Source organism: Cervus canadensis, chromosome 21 (genome assembly GCF_019320065.1).
Source record: "Cervus canadensis isolate Bull #8, Minnesota chromosome 21, ASM1932006v1, whole genome shotgun sequence".
Classification (NCBI taxonomy): domain Eukaryota; kingdom Metazoa; phylum Chordata; class Mammalia; order Artiodactyla; family Cervidae; genus Cervus; species Cervus canadensis.
This window is the reverse complement of record NC_057406.1, coordinates 36993072-37016218: the sequence shown is the minus strand read 5'-3', so window position 1 is coordinate 37016218 and position 23147 is coordinate 36993072. Positions and strand designations below refer to the sequence as shown.

Sequence of the window (23147 nt, the reverse complement as noted above, 5' to 3'; positions counted from 1 at the left end):
TAAAGGAAATCAGTCCTGAATATTCATTGGAAGGACTGATGCTGAAGCTGAAACTTCAATACTTTGGCCACCTGATGCAAAGAACTGACTCATTGGAAAAGATCCTGACGCTGGGAAAGAATAAAGGCGGGAGAAGAAGGGGATGACAGAGAATGAGATGGTTGGATGGCATCACCGACTCAGTGGACATGAGTGTGAGTAAACTCCAGAAGCTGGTGATGGACAGGGAGGCCTGGTATGCTGCAGTCCATGGGGTAGCCAAGAGTCGGACATGACTGAGCAACTGAACTGAACTGAACTGAAGGATAAAAAATTGACTCCAGCTGGATCAGTCATTCCTAGGGATACTTCCAGCTAGAGATAGAAGGGAAAATCCCATATATCACAAAACTCTCATCTTCTAAGTTCTAAATCCAATGCCTTAACTTACTCCTCAGCATGCAAGTTCAGTCCCACTGAATTTGCCTGAGCTATTCCCCAGAGTACTCTTCCTTCTGATATGTGCATGGCTGGCTATTTCTTCTGATTCAGATCTCAGTTTTAATGCCCCCTGTGGAGAAAGGCCTTCATAAGCAGCCACTTAATCACTATCTTATCACTTTAATTCTCTGCAATAGAATTTACCACTTAGTATCTTTCTTTTAATACTCTCTACTGTATCTCTAACAGCTAAAATAGTACCTGACACAAACTATATACTCCATTCATAATTTGTTGAATAAGTGAAGAAATGAGTCCAAAGTCAACAGCCATGGTCTTAGCTCCAAGAAGAAGCCAGTCTGAAAGAGTGACACCATTAAGGAAAGATTCAAAAAGAAAAAGCAGAATTTCTTGAGGCATCTGAGTCTGTTCAGTCATCCCAAAGGCCAGCTCTAATCCTACCCATACCACAGTTTGATTATATATGTTTATTCAGTTCAGTTCAGTTCAGTTGCTCAGTCGTGTCCGACTTTTTGTGACCCCATGAATCGCAGCACGCCAGGCCTCCCTGTCCATCACCAACTCCCAGAGTTTACTCAAACTCATGCCCATCGAGTCGGTGATGCCATCCAGCCATCTCATCCTCTGTTGTCCCCTTCTCCTCCTGCCCCCAATCCCTCCCAACATCAGGGTCTTTTCCAATGGGTCAGCTCTTCATATTAGGTGGCCAAAGTATTGGAGTTGCAGCTTCAGCATCCGTCCTTCCAATGAACACCCAGGACTTATCTCCTTCAGGATGGACTGGTTGGGTCTCCTTGCAGTCCAAGGGACTCTCAAGAGTCTTCTACAACACCATAATTCAAAAGCATCAATTTTCCGGCACTCAGCTTTCTTCACAGTCCAACTCTCACATCCATACACAACCACTGGAAAAACCATAGCCTTGACCAGATGGAAGTAATGTCTCTGCTTTTTAATATGCTATCTAGGTTGGTCATAACTTTCCTTCCAAAGAGTAAGCATCTTTTAATTTCATGGCTGCAGTCACCATCTGCAGTGATTTTGGAGCCCCAAATAATAAAGTCTGACACTGTTCCCACTGTCTCCCCATCGATTTCCCATGAGGTGATGGGACCAGATGCCATGATCTTAGTTTTCTGAATGTTGAGCTTCAAGCCAACTTTTTCACTCTCCTCTTTCACTTTCATCAAGAGGCTTTTTAGCTCCTCTTCACTTTCTGCCATAAGGGTGGTATCATCTGCATATCTGAGGTTACTGATATTTCTCACGGCAATCTTGATTCCAGCTTGTGCTTCTTCCAGCCCAGCGTTTCTCATGATGTACTCTGCATATATACCACCTTATTTAAGCAGGGTGACAATATACAGCCTTGACATACTCCTTTTCCTCTTTGGAACCAGTCTGTTGTTCCATGTCCAGTTCTAACTGTTGCTTCCTGACCGGCATACAGATTTCTCAAGAGGCAGATCAGGTGGTCTGGTATTCCCATCTCCTTCAGAATTTTCCACAGTTTATTGTGATTCACACAGTCGAAGGCTTTGGTGTAGTCAATAAAACAGAAATAGATGTTTTTCTGGAACTCTCTTGCTTTTTCGATGATCCAGCGGATATTGGCAATTTGATCTCTGGTTCCTCTGCCTTTTCTAAAACCAGCCTGAACATCTGGAAGTTCTCGGTTAACATGTTGCTGAAGCCTATATTAGAGGACTTTTAAGTGGTATGCATATATCAACCTGAGGAGAACTAAGGGGTACATAAGATGATCCATCAGAATGTGAAAAGAAATACTACATCTAAAATGGATTTTCTATTATTGTTTTATATTGTACAAAAAAAATTATTATAGTCATTGTATATATACAATGCACAGATAGATATACCCATACTGGATGTACATCTACTACTTAATAGAGGGAAACAACTGAAAAAGTCAGGAGACTATTACTGTCAATGAGCAAATTTGTTTTTCTTAAGCTAGAGTGTTTCAGGTTTTTCTCATTTCTAACCAAGAGACTTCTAAAATGTACTTAACACATATTTGATGGTAAAATGCTTGTAAAATGCTGAATGCTCACATTGTTTATCACTCCAGAGAACAAATAAAAACTAATGGTAAACAGATTTCAAATATACATTAAAAATAATTTTCTAAAACTTAGACCTGTCCAAAAGTAATCAATAACTCTCCAATTATACATTTTTTCCTACTAGACAGCTTCAGGTGGAAGCCAGATAACCACTAGTAAAGGACGCTTAATGATAATGTGGCCACTTAATGATAAGCACCCTATGGTTAGAGAGTATCCACAAATGAAGCTGCTAGAGAAGTGGCCGGAAACAAAACATGAAAGGTCATGATAAGGAATGTGGAAGGAATCACAGAATAATAAAAATGACTGTCAGAGCTGTATGATTTTGTTCCAGACAGATACCTAAATTCTTTAGACACTCTAGCAGTTTTAGTCTTCAGAAGATCCCTATCATTATCTACACTGTTTAAAGACAGAAACTTAGACTAGAGACAGATCAAGTAATTAGACTAATATCACAATTAAATTAGTGTCAGAAATAGAATTTATTTAAGAATTCTAAGAAGGGATGTGTAATACAGAGTATTTTGAATGAATTATATGCATTTTAGGAAAACAGCTATGAGTCAATGAGGAAAATTCTATAGAAGTAGCAGACGCCAGCAACAGACAAATATAATCCAAATGAGAGCTAATGAGGGAAAGGGGATAAGGGGAAAATACTGTGGGATGTCAGGTATATCTAACTTGAGCAAGCAGGTGGAAAACTAAGTTTGGGTGGAAGAAATGAAGCAGAAAATGAAGAGATGAGGTATAAAATGAGTAGGCTGAGCCTAGGCAATATGGACATGTTTATTTGAGATTTCAGAAAAAAAAAAAAAAAAAAGAAAGATAAAGGTCCAATAGGAAGTTGACAAGAAAGAGTTCTTTCTAAAATAAAGGTGGGAAGACTGGCTAAGACAAACATTTATAAATTATCAATATACAAAGAGCAATTAAAAAATTAGGCCAAGGAAGGTAGAAAACATCCACAAGTCCATACTGTTATTAAATAAATAAATGTCAGTAGTGAATGCTCAGTTGTGTCTGACTCTTTGGGACCACATGGACTACAGCCCGCCAGCTCCTGTGTCCATGGAATTCTCCAGACAAGAATACTGGAGTGGGTTGCCATTCCCTTCTCCAGAAATCCTCCCGAACAAGGGATCAAACCCACAACTTGTGCATCTCTTGTATTGGCAGATGGATTTTTTTACCACTAGCGCCACCTAGGAAGCCCCAAATAAATAAGTAGGGGAAACTGATCAATTTTCCATGCAGAACTCCAAACAATTTATATAGATACTGTATCCTCACAGAGGTAGAACTCCTCACCCCTTAAGTGTGGGCTGCAGATAGTGACTTCCTTCTGGAGAGTACAATATGGAAAGGGTGGGGGGGGCGGTGAAGAAGAATAACTTTAAAACATAGAACCCTGATAAAAACCACCTCAGCCAGATGATCCAAGTCAGTATCAACAATAAGTCATGATGACAGTTTGTTACCCTTGATATGATGTGATGAAAATGGCACTCTACACCTGTAGTCTTTCTCCCCAGAACCCATAACTTTATTCTAAACATGAGAAAAGCATCAGACCAAAACCAATAGTGGGACAATCTACAAAATATGTGACTACTGCACCTCAAAATAAACTGTCAAGGTCATCAAAAACAAGTTAAAAATAAACAACCATCAGCCAAGAGGAACCATGACTGTTAAATGTAACATGGTGTGGGATGTATGGAGAGAGTAACATGGAAACTTAATCATCATATGTAAAACAGACAGCCAATGGGAATTTTCTGTATAATTCAGGGAACTAAATCATACAGATCCAGGGCTCTGTATCAACCTAGACGGTGGGATGAGGAGAGAGATGGGAGGGAGGTTCCAGAGGGAGGAGATACATGTATACCAATGGCTTATTCATGCTAATAACTGGCAAAAAAAAAAAAATCTATAAAGTAATTATCCTTTGATTAAAAAACTAAATTTTAAAAAAATGTAATACAGTATTGGCCTCGAGGAGACAGCAGTGAGCAGTGACTTGAAATGAGATCTTAGTTCCCTGACCAGGAACTGAAGCTCTTCCTTGAATTCACATCAGTTTAATCACCAAAACTTAATTCATATGAAATCTTTATTCACAGTGAAAAGTATTACGAGATGCATCAGATACCATACTTTACTCTGGAAGTAACAAAAAATTCCAAAAGCAAATTGTCTTAAACAATAAGCAAATGTATAACCATGATCTCATATAACAAGTCCATAGGCAGAGCAGGCTCCAAGCACTACAAATCAGAGCTTCAGATACTCTCTGTAACTCCCTTGAATCTGCCTTCCTATGTATAACTTCATCCATAGGCTGGAGATAAGAGCAAACTAGTCTGAGACTAGGATCTGCTCATCTTTGAACCTGTTACTAACAAAGAAAAGGAATCACCATGTTTCACTTACACTTACTAAAACCAATCCTGGAACTAGGAATGAGGACACCTCTCTCTAAGTCAAGTGAAGGAGGGTTAGAGACATGAACAAATAGGTTCTGTTAGAAAGGCAGATAGGAGAATAATAAGGCCAAATATGCAATAAACAGTTAGCCAATACAGGAGCTTCTTATTTGCATGATTTCCTACCATCAAGGAAGTTTTTAAAATTCCTTTAATGCAATGAAAATAGGCTCAAATAAAATAAGAGCCAAATAATTTCCTTCTTCAAATAAGCAAGTGATAGACAGCATTTTATAGATCAAGAGGGAAAAAGTGTTATGAATTTGTAAATTTTCTCTTATCACTCAAATTCATATCACAAAGATAAATTGGGTTTGGGTATTTTAAAACCAGAACCTTGATTTCATTTTACTCTTCAAAATAACTGTGCTGGAGATAAAATGGTAAGAGATCCCAAGGCAGCAGAAAGAGCATGAAGGGCCCTGGACTTAACTCTTCCACTAAATCACAGTGTTTTCTCAGATGGTCACCTTGTCTGTGTAGTTTCAGTTATCTGTGTTTCAGTTTCCTTTTCTGTTAAATTAGAAAGTCCAGAGAGGTCCTCTTCAAATATTCTTTCTAGTTCATTCCAAGTTATAAATAACACTCATTCATTAACGAAATTATTTTATACAAACTATTTCAAGTTGTAAGTCTGGGCTAGCCAAATCCTAAAGATGCCTTCCAGGACTACCTACAAGCTGATGACATGAAGCTTCTCCTACAAAATTTCACTTTTATGAAAACCTTCACCATGGCCAGATGTTAACAGCTTGATGTTACAATTCTGAAATAGCTCAAAACTCCACTTAGTTCAGTTCAGTTCAGTCACTCAGTCGTGTCCACTTAACTTCTCTTTAAATCCAAATCCACCACTGAAAGGTTGCAGTATACCTACAGAAGTAAACCCTCATTGATGGACAGGGAATGGAAAATGACAAAAATGTAACCACTTTGAAATTCAATGACAGACAAGATATTTAGCCAATAAGCCAAAATGGAGAAGATGAAAATCAAAGCACAATGAGAAAGTTGGAATTCAACCCTTAATCAGAAATAGGAATTCTATACAGAAAAGGACATAGTGGGGAAATAACCTCCAAGAGGATTTGATTTACGTCATACCTGAATAGTCCAGTTGTTTTCCCTACTTTCTTCAATTTAGGTCTGAATTTTACAATAAAGAGTTCATGATCTGAGCCACAGTCAGCTCCCAGTCTTGTTTTACCTGACTGTATAGAGCATCTCCATCTTTGGTTGCAAAGAATATAATTAATCTGATTTTGGTACTGACAATGTATCTGGTGATGTCCATGTGTAGGGTCTCTCGTGTTGTTGGAAGAGGGAGTTTAGTATGACCAGGGCATTCTCTTGGCAAAACTCTTGTTGGCCTTTGCCCTGCTTCATTTTGAATTCCAAGGCCAAACCTGCCTATTACTCCAACTATCTCTTGACTTCCTACTTTTGCATTCCAGTCTCCTATGCTGAAAAAGACATCTTTTGGGATTGTTAGTTACAGAAGGTCTTACAGGTCTTCACAGAAACACTCAACTTCAGATTCTTTGGCATTAGTGGCTGGGGCATAGACTTGAATTACTGTGATACTGAATGGTTTGCCTTGGAAGAGAACAGAGATCATTCTGTTGTTTTTGAGGCTGTATCCAAGTACTGCATTTTGGACTTTTTTGTTGACTATGATGGCTATTCCATTTCTTCTAAAGGATTCTTGCCCACAGTATCAGATATAATGGTCATGTGAATTAAATTCACCCATTCCAGTCCATTTTAGTTCACTGATTCCTAAAATGTCGACGTTCACTCTTGCCATCTCCTGTTTGACCATTTCTAATTTACCTTGATTCATGGACCTAACATTCCAGGTTCCTATGTAATATTGTTCTTTATAGCATCAGATTTTACTTTCATCACCAGTAACATCCACAACTGGGTGATGTTTTCACTTTGGCGCCATCTTTTCATTCTTTCTGGAGTTATTTCTCCACTCTTCTCCAGTAGCATATTGGGCACCTACCGACCTGGGGAGTTCATCTTTCAGTGTCCTATCTTTTTGCCTTTTCATAGTGTTCATGGAGTTCTCAAGACAGGAATACTGAAGTGGTTTGCCATTCCCTTCTCCAGTGGACCACATTCTGTCAGACCTCTCCACCATGACCCGACGTCTTGGGTGGCCCCACACGGCATGGCTTAGTTTCACTGAGTCAGGCAAGGCTGTGGTTCAAGTGATCAGTTTGCTTTAGTTTTCTGTGACTGTGGTTTTCATTCTGTCTGCCCTCTGAGGAAAAAGGATAAGAGGCTTATGGAAGCTTCCTGATGGGAGAGACTGACTGTGCGGGAAACAAGGTCTTGTTCTGATGGTCAGGGACATGCTCAGTAAATCTTTAATCTGATTTTCTGAGGATGGGTGGGGCTGTGTTCCCTCCCTGCTGTTTTTCTGTGGCCTGAGGCCAAACTGTCAATGCACATCTCCACCAGAAAGTCCTGGACACTCACAGGCAAGTCTAACTCGGTCTCCTGTGGGGACACCGCTCTTTTCTCCTGGCTCCTGGTGTGCACAAGGTTTTGTCTGTGCCCTCCAAGAGTCTGCTTCCCTAGTCCTGTGGAAGTTCTGTCAGTAAACCCCACTGGCCTCCAAAGTCAAACTCCCTGGGGGTTCTCCGTCCCTTTGCCAGATCCAGGTTAGGAAATCTGTTGTGGGTCCTAGAACTTTCCTAGCAGTGTGAGAATTTCTTTGGTATAACACATATGCAGTTTGTGGGTCGTCTGCTCAGCGGCTCTCTGGTGGATAACACTGCGTGATCCAGGACTGCTGAAGTCAGAGGCCCTGCCACTGTGGCAAGCCACTGCTGGCCTGTGCTTAGCAGGAGACACTCAAACACTCAAAGGCACGTCTGGCTCAATCTCTGTGGGGCCACTGGGTCCTGGTGCACAAAAGGTTTTGTTTGAGCCCTCCGAGCGTCTCTGGCAGGTATGCAGTTGGACTCTAAACACGATTTGCCCCTTCTAACGTCTTGCTGGGGCTTCTCGTTTGCCCTTGGACATAAGGTATCTTTCTTTGGTGCGATCCAACATTCTTCTAGGTTATGACGAACATAGACATCGTATTAAAAAGCAGAGACATTATTTTGCCAACAAAGGTCTGTCTAGTGAAGGCTATGGATTTTCTAGTAGTCACATATGGATATGAGAGGTGGACCATAAAGAGCTGAGTCCCAAAGAATTGATGCTTTTGAGCTGTAGTGTTGGAGAAGACTCTTGAGAGTCCCTTGGACTGCAAAGAGATCCAACCAGTCCACCCTAAAGGAGATCAGTCCTGAATATTCATTAGAAGGACTGATGCTGAAGCTGAAGCTCCAATACTTTGGCCACCTGATGTGAAAAACTGACTCACTGGAAAAGACTCTGATGCTGGGAAAGAGTGAAGGTGAGAGGAGAAGGGGACGACAGAGGATGAGATGGCTGGATGGCATCACTGACTCAATGGACATGAGTTTGAGTAAACTCCAGGAGTTGGTGATGGACAGGGAGGCCTGGCGTGCTGCAGTCCATGGGGTCACAAAGAGTCAGACATGACTGAGCAACTGAACTGAACATTCTCCTGCTGACGATTGTTCAGCAGCAAGTTGCAATTTTGGAGTTTTCACAGGAGAAGATGAGTGCATGCCCTGCTACTCTGCTATCTTCTTGCCGGGCTTGAAGAAAGTAGTGAAAGCCACTAGACCATTCAGGTATGACCTAAATCAAATCCCTTACAATTATACAGTGGAAGTGAGAAATAGATTCAAAGGATTAGATCTGATAGAGTGCCTGAAGAACTATGGACAGAGGTTCGTGACACTGTCCAGGAGGGAGTGATCAAAACCATCCCCAAGAAAAGAAGAGAAGCTAAAGGCAAAGGAGAAAAGGAAAGACATACCCATCATAATACAGAATTCCAGAGAAGAGCAAGGAGAGACAAGAAAGCCTTCCTCCATGATCAACGGAAAAGGCAATGGCTACCCACTCCAGTTCTCTTGCCTGGAAAATCCCATGGACGGAGGAGCCTGGTAGGCTGCCATCCATGGGGTCGCACAGAGTCGGACACAACTGAAGCAACTTAGCAGCAGCAGCAGCAGCTCCGTAATCAATGCAAATAAATAGAGGAAAACAACAGAATGGAAAAGACTAGAGATCTCTTCAAGAAAATTAGAGATACCAAGGGAACATTTCATGCAGAGATGGGCCCAATAAAGGACAGAAATGGTACAGACCTAACAGAAGCAGAAAATATTAAGAAAAGGTTGCAAGAATACACAGAAGAACTACACAAAAAAGATCTTCATGACCCAGATAACCACGACGGTGTGAACACTCACCTAGAGCCAGACAACCTGGAATGTGAAGTCTGGTGGGCCTTAGAAAGCATCCCTACGAACAAAGCTAGTGGAAGTGATCAAATTCCAGTTGAGCTATTTCAAATCCTAAAAGTTGATGCTGTGAAAGTGCTACACTCAATATGTCAGCAAATTTGGAAAACGCAGAAATGGCCACAGGACTGGAAAAGGTCATTTTTCATTATAATCCCAAAGAAAGGCAATGCCAAAGAATGTTCAAACTACCACACAGTTGCACTCATCTCACATGCTAGCAAAGTAATGCTCAAAATTAACCAAGCAAGGCTTCAACAGTATGTGAATCAAGAATTTCCAGATGTTCAAGCTGGATTTAGAAAAGATAGAGGAACCATAGATAAAACTGCCAACATCCACTGAATCATAGAAAAAGCAAGAGTGTTCCAGAAAAACATCTACTTCTGCTTTATTGACTATGCCAAAGCTTTTGACTGTGTGGATCACAACAAACTGTGGAAAATTCTTCAAGAGATGGGAATACCAGACCACCTGACCTACCTCTTGAGAAATTGCATGCAGGTCAAAAGCAGCAGTTAGAACTGGACATGGAACAACAGACTGGCTCCAAATAGAGAAAGGAGTACGTTTAGACTGTATATTGTCACCCTGCTTATTTAACTTATATGCAGAGTACATCATGCAACATGCTGGGCTGGATGAAGCACAAGCTGGAATCAAGATTGCCGGGAGAAATATCAATAACCTAAGATATGCAGATGACACCACCCTTATGGCAGAAAGCGAAGAAGAACTAAAGAGCCTCTTGATGAAAGTGAAAGAGGAGAGTGAAAAAGTTGGCTTAAAATGCAACATTCAAAAAACTAAGTTCATGGCATCCAGTCCCATTACTTCATGGCAAATAAATGGAGAAACAGTGGAAACAGTGACTGACTTTATATTTTGGGGCTCCAAAATCACTGCAGACGGTGACTGTAGCCATGAAATTAAAAGATGCTTGCTCCTTGGAACAAAAGCTATGACAAACCTAAACAGCATATTCAAAAGCAGAGACATTACTTTGCCAACAAAGGTCCATCTAGTCAAAGCTTTTTCCAGAAGTCACGTATGGATGTGAGAGTTGGACCATAAAGAAAGCTGAGCACCAAAGAATTGACGGTTTTGAACTGTGGTGTTGGAGAAGACTCTTGAGAGTCCCTTGGACTGCATGGAGATCCAACCAGTCCATCCTAAAGGAGATCAGTCCTGAAGATTCATTAGAAAGACTGATGCTGAAGCTGAGTGCCAATACTCTGGCTTCCTAATGTGAAGAACTGATTCATTAGAAAAGACCCTGATGCTGGGAAAGATTGAAGGCAGGAAGACAAGGGGATGACAGAGGATGAGATGGTTGGATGGCATCACCGACTCGATGGACAAGTTTGAGCAAACCTCGGGAGCTGGTGATGAACAGGGAAACCTGGCGTGCTGCAGTCCATGGGATTGCAGAGTTGGACACAACTGAGCAACTGAACTGAACTGAACCTCCAAAAGTAAACCAATATATAAACATAGAAGAAACTTAATGTCTCATGAATTTTTCTTAAAGATTATTATTTACATAAAATTGAGAGAAATAGTTTCCAAAAACAGGTTGGTGACAGTGAGACACAGGAAAGGAAACCATGACCTTATCCTTTGGGGAGTTCACATTAATGAATCTGGGCAAACCAGATAAAAATCATATGCGATGACTCGATAAAACCTCATGATTTAAGCCAACTGCATTATGACTTGGAGATGGTTCTTCTCAAAATCATTAATAATGAAAAATACTTACACAGGATATACATGTTTGCCAGGAAAAAAAAAAAAAGTACTTCTTTGAAACAGTTTTTAAAACAACAAACCACCCACAGAAACCACATGGGCACAAAATGAAATGATTCTGGTCACTGATTTGTGGAAGAGCACTTAAGTACTCCCCAAATGAAATATTCACTTTAGTCTCTCTTTCTGGGACAAGCAGATCATCCATGAAAATACCTGATTGGACCTACCAAGAAAACAGTGCAAACATACTTGCACCAGCCTGAGTTTCAACAGAAAAAACTTTCCCCAACAAGAGCATAACAGTTTTCAAAGACCACTTCCTTTAAGAAGACATTTTTTTTCCATAGTAAGACTTTATACAAAGCTTAAAAATACCTCAAAATAAAATAAATCTCACTCAAGAGTAATTAATTATAATATTAAAGACACATTAATTAAAAATCTCCTGGAATTACCATTCTCTGCTGCTGCTGCTAAGTCACTTCAGTCGTGTCCAACTCTGTGCGACCCCATAGATGGCAGCCCACCAGGCCCCCCGTCCCTAGGATTCTCCAGGCAAGAACACTGCAGTGGGCTGCCATTTCCTTCTCCAATGCATGAAAGTGAAAAGCAAAAGTAAAGTCACTCAGTCATTGTCTGATTCCTAGCGACCCCACGGACTGCAACCTACCAGGCTCCTCTGTCCATGGGATTTTCCAGGCAAGAGTACTGGAGTGGGTTACCACTGCCTTCTCCTTATCATTCTCTATCAGTAGCAATATCATTAATATGTGAGAATTACTCAATTTATCAAATTATGTGATATCCTAGTGAAATAGTATACTAGAGAGGTAAGTTTCAAAAGCAAAAGGAATAAATATAAAGGAAGGGATACTGGCTCAGGAGACAGGCAAACTACAGAGGTGGCATATAGTTGCACTGGACACTAGAAGCAAGGCTGGGTACATTCAATGGGTAAAAGGTACAGAAAATGAAGCCAAATGAAACCAGAGTCAAACACAGTCTAGCACACAGCATTGCCTAGGGTAAAATGCAAAGACTACAAAAAATTCCACTTACGTATAGAAATATCAGATAAGTACTAAATATATCACCAGAAAGCAGACAGTTAACCTTGACCCTCAACATCACTAAAAATTCACACATTCCTTTAAATAAGTAGGAAAAAAGGGGGGCAGGGGATTTTCAGGGCTATATTATATAACCTGCACAGAACATACGGAGAAGGCAATCCCTGCCTGGAGAATCCCAGGGATTGGGGAGCCTGGTGGGCTGCCGTCTATGGGGTCGCACAGAGTCAGACACGACTGAAGTGACTTAGCAGCAGCAGCAGCAGAGAACATAAAAAGAACACAATAAAAACCAAGAAGCAATGCAAGAGCTACAAGTTTACATACATCTGCACATATACTTTTCACCAAGTTTTCGATTTCCTGATACAATGCCATAAAAATTAGGGATTTTTTCCCTCTACTTTGGCTCTATGTAAGGTGCTGACTTTTCCCTTGGATAGGCTGGCAAAACTCAGTTTGTCAAAGCTTGCATAACCTTGAGGTACACATATAATTTCCAGAAGAAATAAAGAAAGAATGGAAAAATAGATAAGTTTCCAAAAGAAATAATTTTAAATTGTATATATCTATAGTCTTTATGCCTTGGAAAAGATGTCACTGGTGGTATTTGCTACCACATGCATGAATCCTAAAAAATCCAAAGCACTGAATCCGTCCAAATGCAACTGTAGGTATCTTAATATAGTTTGAAAATAATGAAAAAATAATAATGTCAAAGATGGAAAGCCCTGGGATTGTCACCTAGTCAGAAAGAATACAGATTGGAAGAGAGATTAGATTAGACTCATTTCAGAAAATGAACAGAGAACTCCTATAACTATATTGAGGATCTCTACATGAACAAAATAAAATTTATAGACCAAAATAAGTAACTCAGTATTTTCTAAATAGCTGCTGAGTAAAATGATCTTTTATGGATGCAGGAATGAGAAATGTCTGGTTCCTTAAGGTTTACTTAAAGTAGAAAGTGATGTTTTAAGATACAGGAAGTAGCAAAAAATATGGTGCATATTCCTAGTGGATAAATTTTATACAAAGACTTAGTAACACATTAAGAGGAGAAATTTCACTTTTCTGAGTAATTTACAAAGTATACTTTATAAAATATAACACAGAATATAAGATAATAGAAATAAATTTTTTTTAAATACATTTTCTAAATACCACCAGTAGCTAATTCGTAAACATCTTTACTACTACACACCACCGGAGTGTCTATTATTTCTGTACTATGGATGCTTCAAAATGAAAGGAAGATAAAGGTTGGAGAAAAGTTTAAACTACAATATACAGACAGCATTCTACTTCAAATCAAAACGGAGACACACAGACCATGTCCCAACTAAAAGAACTGGAAAACTGAACAAGATACATGAAACTACTGTGTATCAGACAACAGAGGGCATCAGATTGTGATTTCTGAGGGAAAGGAAACAAACACGTTTACAACCTGAAGTCAGTTTACAGGCTGGTTAAATGGCAGGGAAACCCAAGCCTCCCACTGAATTAAGGGGACAGAGTTAAAAGTGTACAAGATAGGCAGAATTTCCAGGGCCAAGTACTTGAGAAGACAGAACTACACCGGATAAGAACCCTAAGAGTTAGAAAGAGCTGTTCAAGGCTTGGGCTGAGTAATAACCTCTACACACATGAGAAAACTCCACAACGATAGGAAAAGTAAAATAAAAGTAAGCAGAACAACATCTGAAGCTTGCACAAGCTGGCAATAGTTTGTATTCCTATCAGTCAGATTAGATAAACCTCTTAATACATAGAGTATTCAGCAAATCCTCAGAAGGGCATCTCCTTAGCAGTGAGGCTAAATTAGGCCCACAACAAAAGGATTTTCTGGACACTAACTAAAAATCTTGAAATGTGCCTCAAAATAATCCAACTGAATCCACATAATATAACTTAGAGCCAGAATAAAATACAGCACTATTTGAAATACAACAAAATTCAGCAATCAATGAGATAAAATTCAAAATGTCTTAATCCAATCAAAAATTAACACGAATATTAAAAATAATCAGGAAAATATGACTTATAACCAGAAGAAAAATCATCAGACAGAAACTACCAAGATGAGAGAATAAGCAAAGACATGAAAACAGCCATTATAAACGTTTCATGTTTAAGAAAACAGAAGAAAAAATGATCATGGTGATAAGAAACATGGAAGATGTAAAAAAGACTCAAATGGACTTTCTAGAGAACTTCTAAAACAAAAACATACAGAGCATGAGATTAACAACAGATTAAACATTATAGAAGACAATATCAAGATATGTCTCAACTGATTAAAAAATAGAGAAATCATTCAAAGTATCTTCTCTAGGTGTGGAATAAATATATTAAAAACCAATGTAAGAAATAAATCTGGAAATTCTCCCAAATATCTGAAAATTAAACAACACAATTCTAAATAACCCATGAGGAATATTTTGAAGTAAATATAACCAAAAATAATATGTATCAAAATCTGTGGGATACAGTTAGAACAGTGCTTTAACAGAAATTTATAAACATTATATACTTACATTTACAGAACAAAAAACCAGTCAAATAATTGATCTAAGGTTATCTCACTAAGCATCTGAAAATGCAGAACATATTAAACTCAAAAGAAAGAATGGCAATTAATAAAACAGAAAATATAAAAACAGACAAAATTACAAAAAACAAAAGATGATTCTTCCCAAATATCAGTGAAATTGATAATAAAAACAAAGAAATGACACAAATTACCAATATCAGGAATGTAAGAATTTCAACATTAGGACATCTCTAGAAACATACAGATATTAAAAGAATAACAAGGGGAAGTTATATTTTAAAAAATTTTCTTGCCAATAATTTCAAATATTTACATAAAATGGACAAATTTGTTAAAATACGAAAAACTTCCTAAAGTCACTCCAGATAAATAGATTAGACTGACCAAAGCTGGATTATTAAAGAAGTTAATTTCACAGTTAAAATCTTTCTACAAAGAAACTTTTAGGTGCAGGCGGCTTTACTGGAGAAGTCTATGAAATTCAAGAAACAAATAAAATTTTTCACAAACTCTTTAACAAAACAGAGAAGTAAACTGGTATTTGGTATCACTCCAATACCAAAACCAGACAAAGATCAGAGAATAAAAGATTATATAACATCCAATATCAAAATAGATGAATAAAAACATTTTAACAAAGTTTAAACAACTTTCTAGCAATATATGAAATTAATATAACATGAAAAATAAGGCAGATGAGATGGTTAGACAGCATCACTGACTCAAGGGACATGAATCTAAGCACGCTCCAGAAGACAGTGCCGTGAAGGACAGGGAAGCCTGGCATGCTGCAGTCCATGGGGTCGCAAAGACTTGGACATGAGGGAGCAACTGAACAGCAGCAGCAGCAGGAATACAAGTTTGGTTGAGTGTCCAAAACTAAATAAACTTAATTCACATGAAGGCAAATCATATGATCACATCAATAAATGCAGAAAACATTTTGACAGAACTGAAAACCCATTCAATATACAAAGAACAGAAGAAAGTGTATTCAGCCTGATGAAGGCTATTTACAAAAACAAGAAACTCACAGCTAACATATTTAAAGGTCAAAGACTGAATGTGAATGCCTTCATCTTAAGATCCCAAGGAACTCAAAGATGCATGATCTCACTGGAGGTCGTAGCTAGTGTAATAAGACAATAAACTGAAATTAAAAACATATAGACTGGAAAAGATGTAAAACTATCTTCATTCACAGGGAACACTCTTGTCTATAAAGAAAATCCTAAGGAATTTTTATATTGACTTTGTGTTAAAGGTCAAAGACTGAAAAACACAGTCAATATAAAAAAATCAACTGTATTTTATAGTCTAGAAACTAATAATTGAAAATTAAATAAGCAATACCAATAGTATCATCAAACATCTGAAACAATGACAAATTTAACAAAATGTGTACAAAACATATATATGAACCAGATTAATTCAGCATTGTTATTACTTCTCTTCAAATTGAGATATAAATATTTTCCTAATCAAAGCCCAGTAGGCTTTACTTTAAAAACTGTCAAGCTATTTCCAAGATATGCATGAAAATGTAAAGAACCTAAATAACCAATACAGTTTGAAAATGAGGAACAAATCTGAAAGACTCACACTATATGATTATGATTCTTACCTGAAAGCTACAGTAAGTCAACATAGTGTCATAAGCATAGAGTTCAGAAACAGATACACATATATGCCACAAAGTTCCCAAGGTAATACAACAGAGAAAGAACAGTCTTTTGACCACGTGGATATCAATATGCAAAATAATTAACCTTGACATTTACAGTGTATCTGCAAAGAAAATACTAACTTGAAACTGATAATATACCTAAACCCAAAACCTAAAACTATGTAACTTCTACAGGAAAAGACTGAAGAGAATCTTTCAGACCACAGGTTAGGTAGAGATTTCTTAAATAAAACAAAAAGTACAAACCACAGAAGAAACAAAAGAGACAATCAAAATTAAACACGTCTGTTCAAAACACATGTTTGTCTGCTCTTACTTCCAGAGAGTCTGAATCAGAGTGACATTCAAGAATCTGAATATATAACAAGTTATTTTTGATGCCAGTGGTTGCTGAACCACTTTCAGAGAAACATTTAGCTTTCAGATCAGTGCATTAACACAAGTAATGGCTTTTATGGAAATAAGCGAGAAAGCATGCAAACCTGCAGATTCTTTGGCTACTATTCTTCCTGTACTAATAGCTGTTTCCCAATGGTTCATTGTCTACAATGACGAAGCACACTCACTGAACCAAGGCAGAAAGGAAACAGACTTTAAAAATGCAAAAAAAAACTAAAAAAATAAATAAATAAATAAAAATAAAAATGCAGCATGTCTTGGAAACGAGAATGGTGGGTCCTCAAAAGATTAAGCATAGAATTACCATATGATCCAGCATTCCATTTGTGGGTATATACACAAAAGAACTTAAAGCAGAGACTCTCACAATTGTCTGAAAGCAGATAATCATATGCTCAACTTTATAGCAGTATTATTCACAATAGCCAAAAAGTGAAAACAACCCAAATGTCTATCTGTAGATGAACAGATAAACAAAATGTAGTATACACACAGAATGAAATACAATTCAGCCTTAAAAAGGAATGAAATTCTGATACATGACACAATATAGATGAACCCAAAGACATTATATTAAGTGAAATAAGACAAAAACCAAAGAGCAAATTTTATATGATCCCACTTATATAAGGCACTGATATAGTCAAATTCTTAGAGACAGCAGAATGGTGTTTACCAAGGACTAGGGTGGGAGATTGTGGGGAATTACTATTTAATAGGTATACAGTTGCAATTAAGGATGACAAAAAAGTGGTGATAGACAGTGGTGATGGTTGCATAACAATATCAATGTACTTAATGCCACTGAACATTAGAATGACAAATTTTATGTTATACATATTTTACCACAATTTTAAAATTTTTAAAATATAAGTATTGTCATGAATATGAAAAGGCAAGCCACTGATTGGGACAAAATATTTGAAAAATATATCTGGTAAAGGTCTTAGATCCAGAATATAAACATAACCCTTACAACTAAATAAGATGAACAATTCTATGTTTTAAATGACCAAAAAAATGAATACATATTTCATAAAAGAAAGTATAAGAACAGCACATGAAAAGATGTTTAACCATCATTAGTCTTTAGAAAAATGAAAATTAAATCCAAAATGCAGGTACTGATCACATCTACTAAAGTGGCTAAAATTAAAAAGACTTAAAACAGACACAACTAAAATGCCTATCAACTAGTAAACAGAAGAATTGTGGTACGTCCATAGAGTGGGCTACTACTCAGCAATAAAAATGAGTAACACATGTGCAACATGGATGAATCTTTATTATATCAAGTGAAAGAAGCCGATCACACACAAATACAAAAAAAAAAAGACATCTATAATGTTCCTTTTATATTAAATTCCTAAGAAGGCAAAACCTTAGTAACCAAAAGCAAGTCAATAGTTTCCAGGGACCAAGGATCAACTGTAAAGAGACTCAGGGAAGTATTTCAGAGTGATGGAAATGTTCTATATCATGAATGTAATATTCACAAATACATGAATATTTGTCCCTTTGTTAACCATAAGTTTGTTTGCAACATCTATGAGTCTGTTTCTGTTTTATAAATAAAGTCGTTTGTATCATATTTTTTAGATTCCACATATAAGCAATTATCATGTGATATTTGTCTTTTTTTTGCTTACTTCACTTAGTATGATAATCTCTAAGCCACATGTTGCTACAAACAACATTATTTCACTCTTCTCTATGGCTGAGTAATATTCCATTGTGTGTGTGTGCCACACCTATATCAGTTCCACTACTGATGGTCATTGAGGTTGCTTCCATGTCCTAGTTATTGTAAATGGTGCTGCAATGAATACTGGGTACATGTATCTTTTCAAATTATGGTTTTCTCCAGATATGTGCCCAGGAGCAGGATTGTTAGATCATATGGTAGTTCTATTTTTAGTTTTTTACGGAATCTCAATACCATCCTCCATAGTGGTTGTACCAATATACATTCCCACCAACAGTGTAGGAGAGTTCTCTTTCTCCACACCCTCTCCAGAAGTTACCATTTGTAGACTTCTTGATGATGGCCATTCTGAACCATGTGAGATAATACTTCATTGTAGTTTTGATTTCAACTTCTCTACTAATTAGTGAAATTGAGCATCTTTTCATGTGTTTTTTGGCCACCTGTATGTCTACTTTGCAGAAATGTTTATTCAGATCTTCTGCCCATTTTTAGATTGGGTTGTTTATTTTTTTTATATTAAGCTGCATGAGCTGTTTGTATATTTTGAAGATTAATCCCTTGTCGGTCACATGGTTTGCAATAGTTTTTTCCCATGATGTGGGCTGTCTTTTTGTTTATGGTTTGCTTTATTGTTCAAAAGCTTTTAAGCAGGTTTGTTTATTTTTATTTTCATTACTTTAGGAGGTGAATCCAAAAAGACATTACTGAGATTTACGTCAAAGAGTGTTCTGCCTATGTTTTCCTCTAAGAGTTTTCTAGTATCCAGTCTTAAATTTAGGTATTTAATCCAATTTGAGTTTATCTTTGTATATGGTGTTAAAGAATGTTCTAATTTCATTCTTTTCCATGCAGTTTTATAATTTTCCCAGCACCACTTGTTAAAGAGACTGTCTCTTCTCCATTGTATATTCTTGCCTCCTTTGTCACAGATTAACTGACCACTGGTGCATGGGTTTATTTCTGGACTTTCCATCGTATTCCACTGATTTATATTTCTGTCTTTATGCCAGTACCATACTGTTTGGTTACTGCAGCTTTGTAATTATTATTTTTATAATAATATATAATTTTAATATATTTTATATTTTATACATGTACACACACACACATAAAAGAGACAGAGAACTAGATTAAGAGGAACTGGCTCATAAGATTATGGAAGCTAAGAAGTCCCAAGATCCACAGCTGACAAGCTGGAAACCCAGGAGAACAGATGGTGCAGTTCCAGTCTGCATCCAAAGTGTCCAAGAGTAAGAGAAGACCAATTTCCCAGTTCAGGCAATTGGGCAGAAGTTCTGTCTTACTCAGCTTTTTGTTCTTTTGGGCAATCAGCTTTACTCTGTCTAGTAATTCTAATGTTAACCTCACAAACACACTCAGAATAAAGTTTGATCAAATATCTTCAGCAAGCACTTCAGCTGATCATGGTTCTTTACATGGTGGGGTGATCCAAACCGTCATTCCTGAGAGGCCTGGGCCATTAGAAGACCTCCCTGAATTGGGTTGTTTTAGTTTTCCATTGACCTTAATCACAAGGCATGATAATACTAAAAGATGCCTTAAAAAACCTCCTGTATTTCGGCCATAGAGTTCCTTACCTCCACTGTGGAATATAAGTCTAATATCCCTTTGGTAGTCAGGATCAATCACCCTAGCCAACACAATAACCCCTTCTTTGCCTGTTGATTCAGAGGCATGAGAAGCCCAAAGTAGCTAGGCAGCATTCTTAATTTCCAATTCAATGGAATCACTTCAAGTGAAAGCCCTCCTCTTTTTGGAACTAGGACCTATAAACTGGCAGAGCATAAAGTCATAGAAACAGAAACCAAAAATTTTGCTAATGGGTCACTAGGTGTAATAGGCAATAGTGCTGCTCCCATTTCCACCCCTTGATTCCTGGACCTGTGACCCTGGCTATGGGAAAAATAGCAACATATACTGTATGCTAATTCAAAGTATATACAACTTCTGGAGAACCTTGTCCAGTCCTACAGGGTACTGACACCATAATAAGTTAATAACAAGTCTTCTGGAACCATAACTTGGTCTTCAAAAGGCCATTCCACCATTCTGTCAAGCCAGTTGCTTCAGGATGGTAGGAAACAAGGTGTGCAGTGCTGGGCTGGGCTGTGCCAAGTCACTTCAGTCGTGTCAGGCTCTTTGCGACCCGCGACCCTTCTGACCACAGCCCACAAGGAGCCTCTGTCCACAGGATTCTCCAGGCAAGAGTACTGGAGTGGGTTGCCGTGCCCTCCTCTAAAGGATCTTCCTGACCCAGGGATCAAACCAGTATCTCTTATGTCTCCTGCACTGGCCGGCAAGTTCTTTCCCACAAGCACTACCTGGAAAGCCCAGGAAATAAGGTAAGACCAGTGAATTCCATGAGCGTGGGCTCACTGCTACACTTCTTTTGCTGTGAAGTGAGTTCCTTAACAGAAGAAACACTATGTGGAATACCATGGAGTGAATGAAGCATTCTATAATTCTAGAGATGACAGTTTTGGCAGAAGCACTGCATGTAGGGAAGGCAAATCCATATACAAACTAAGCATCTATTCCAGTAAGAACAAATCGCTGCCACTTCCATGATGGGAGCAGTTCAGTATAACCAACCTGCCTCCGGTTAGCTGGCTAATCACCCACTAAGAATGGTGCTATATCAAGGATTCAGGGTTAGTCTCTGCTGATGACAGACTGGGCATTCAGCAGTGGCCATAGCCAGGCTGGCCTTGATGAGGAGAAGTCTATGTTGCTATGTCTATTTGTAACGTCCACCCTTGCCAGCACGGCCACTTTGCTTATAAGCCCACTAGACAATGACACAGATGACAGGGAAGAGGCTGACTGGTACCCAGAGAATGAGACAGTCATCCTATCCACTTGATTATGAAAATCCTCCTCTGCTGAGATCACTCTTTGGTCAGCATTCACATGAAATTCAAATATCTTCACTTTCCCCCCACCCCATTCAAAGAAGTCTATCCACACTTCTTCCCCAAATTTCCTTGTCACCAACATTCCAATGTTTCTCCCAAGTTCCTGACCATCCAGCCAACGGCTGGCCATAGGCCATGAATCAGTGCACATCTGCATGTCTGGTCATTTATCCTTTCAAGCAAAGTGAACAACCAGGTGCCATGCCTGAAGTTCTATCCACAGGGAGGATTTCCCTTCACTACTGTCCTTCAGGGATGTCCCAGAAGTGGGCTGTACTACTGCAGTCAACCGCTTTCCTGGGCTGCATGCATATCATGCAAAACCATCTATACACCAGGCTTTAATCTTCTCTTCTGTGGACGGATCTTAGCAAACTTTCCACGAGGCCACAGGTGTATGTACTCTGGAAAAAGAAGACACTGTAGCAGAGCAGGGACCATGGACATTTGGGCCACTTCTTCCACTTGTCTGTGCCTTGAAGGCCTGCGCAGGCCTGATCAGATATATACCACTTCCATTTGATAATGAAGTACTGCTATACACGCCCAACTTTATGAGTTGGTGGGTCAGATAACACTCATTTTATGATGAGCGGCTAAGGTGACATGGTAACTTGGTGGCCCATGATTATGCAATCAGTCTCTAAGGCCCAAATGTAGAACAACAGCTATTTCCAAGAAGCATAGTTATCCACAGAGGATGGCAGGGCATTGGCTCAAAATCCAAAGGGCCTCCCCTATGATTCTCTGGTAGAAATCTGCCAAAGCTTCCAAACAGCATCACTATCCACCATTTACATTTGAAGGACCACTAGGTCTCCCGGATCCTATGGGCCAAGTGACAGAGCAGCTTGCACAGCAGCCTGGACCGTTGTCAGAGTCTTGGTCTTATCCTGGGTACCACTCAAAACTAGCAGCTTTTTGAGTCAGGAAACGGGCCAGAGCAAAATACCCCAAATGAGGACTATGCTGTCTCTAAAGTCCAGAGATCCACTGAATGTTGTGCCTCTTTCTTGATTGTAGGAGTGCCCAGATGCAGTAACTTATCCTTGTCTTAACCTTAGAAGTGATATCTCAAGATACCTCACACCACTGGACCCCTAGAAATTTCACTGAAGTAGGAGGCCCCTGAACTTCTATCAGATTTGTTTCTTACTCTCTGACACTAAAATGTTTTACTAACAAGTCTAATGTAGTTGGTGCTTCTTATTCACAAGGCCCAGTCAACATAATGTCCTCAATTTAATGGACCAGTGTGAACCAGGTGATTCAGAGCCACACAAACTAAATTATGATGTAGGGTTGGAGAGCTGATATACCCCTGAGGTAGGACAGTAAAGGTGTATTGCTGGCCTTGCCAGCTGACAGCAAACTTTTTCAGCTAGACCTTATTGACAGAGACGGAGACAAAGGTATTTGCCAGATCAACAGCTATACACAAGTCACCTGGGGATGTAGTAAACTGCTCCAGCAATAAAACCATATCTGGTATATCAGCTGCAACTGCAATCACCACATGGCTAAGCTTATAATAATTCACTGTCATTCTCCAAGATCCATCTGTTTATGCACAGGCCAAACAGATCAGATGAATGGGGGAGTG

At 38.7% G+C, this 23147-nt stretch overlaps 1 protein-coding gene across 4 annotated transcripts in view; it reads right to left on the bottom strand.

Annotated features, from left to right (window-relative positions):
- Positions 1-23147, bottom strand: part of CCDC91 (coiled-coil domain containing 91) — a 366658-nt gene that overhangs the window by 327311 nt on the left and 16200 nt on the right. The window lies entirely within an intron of this gene.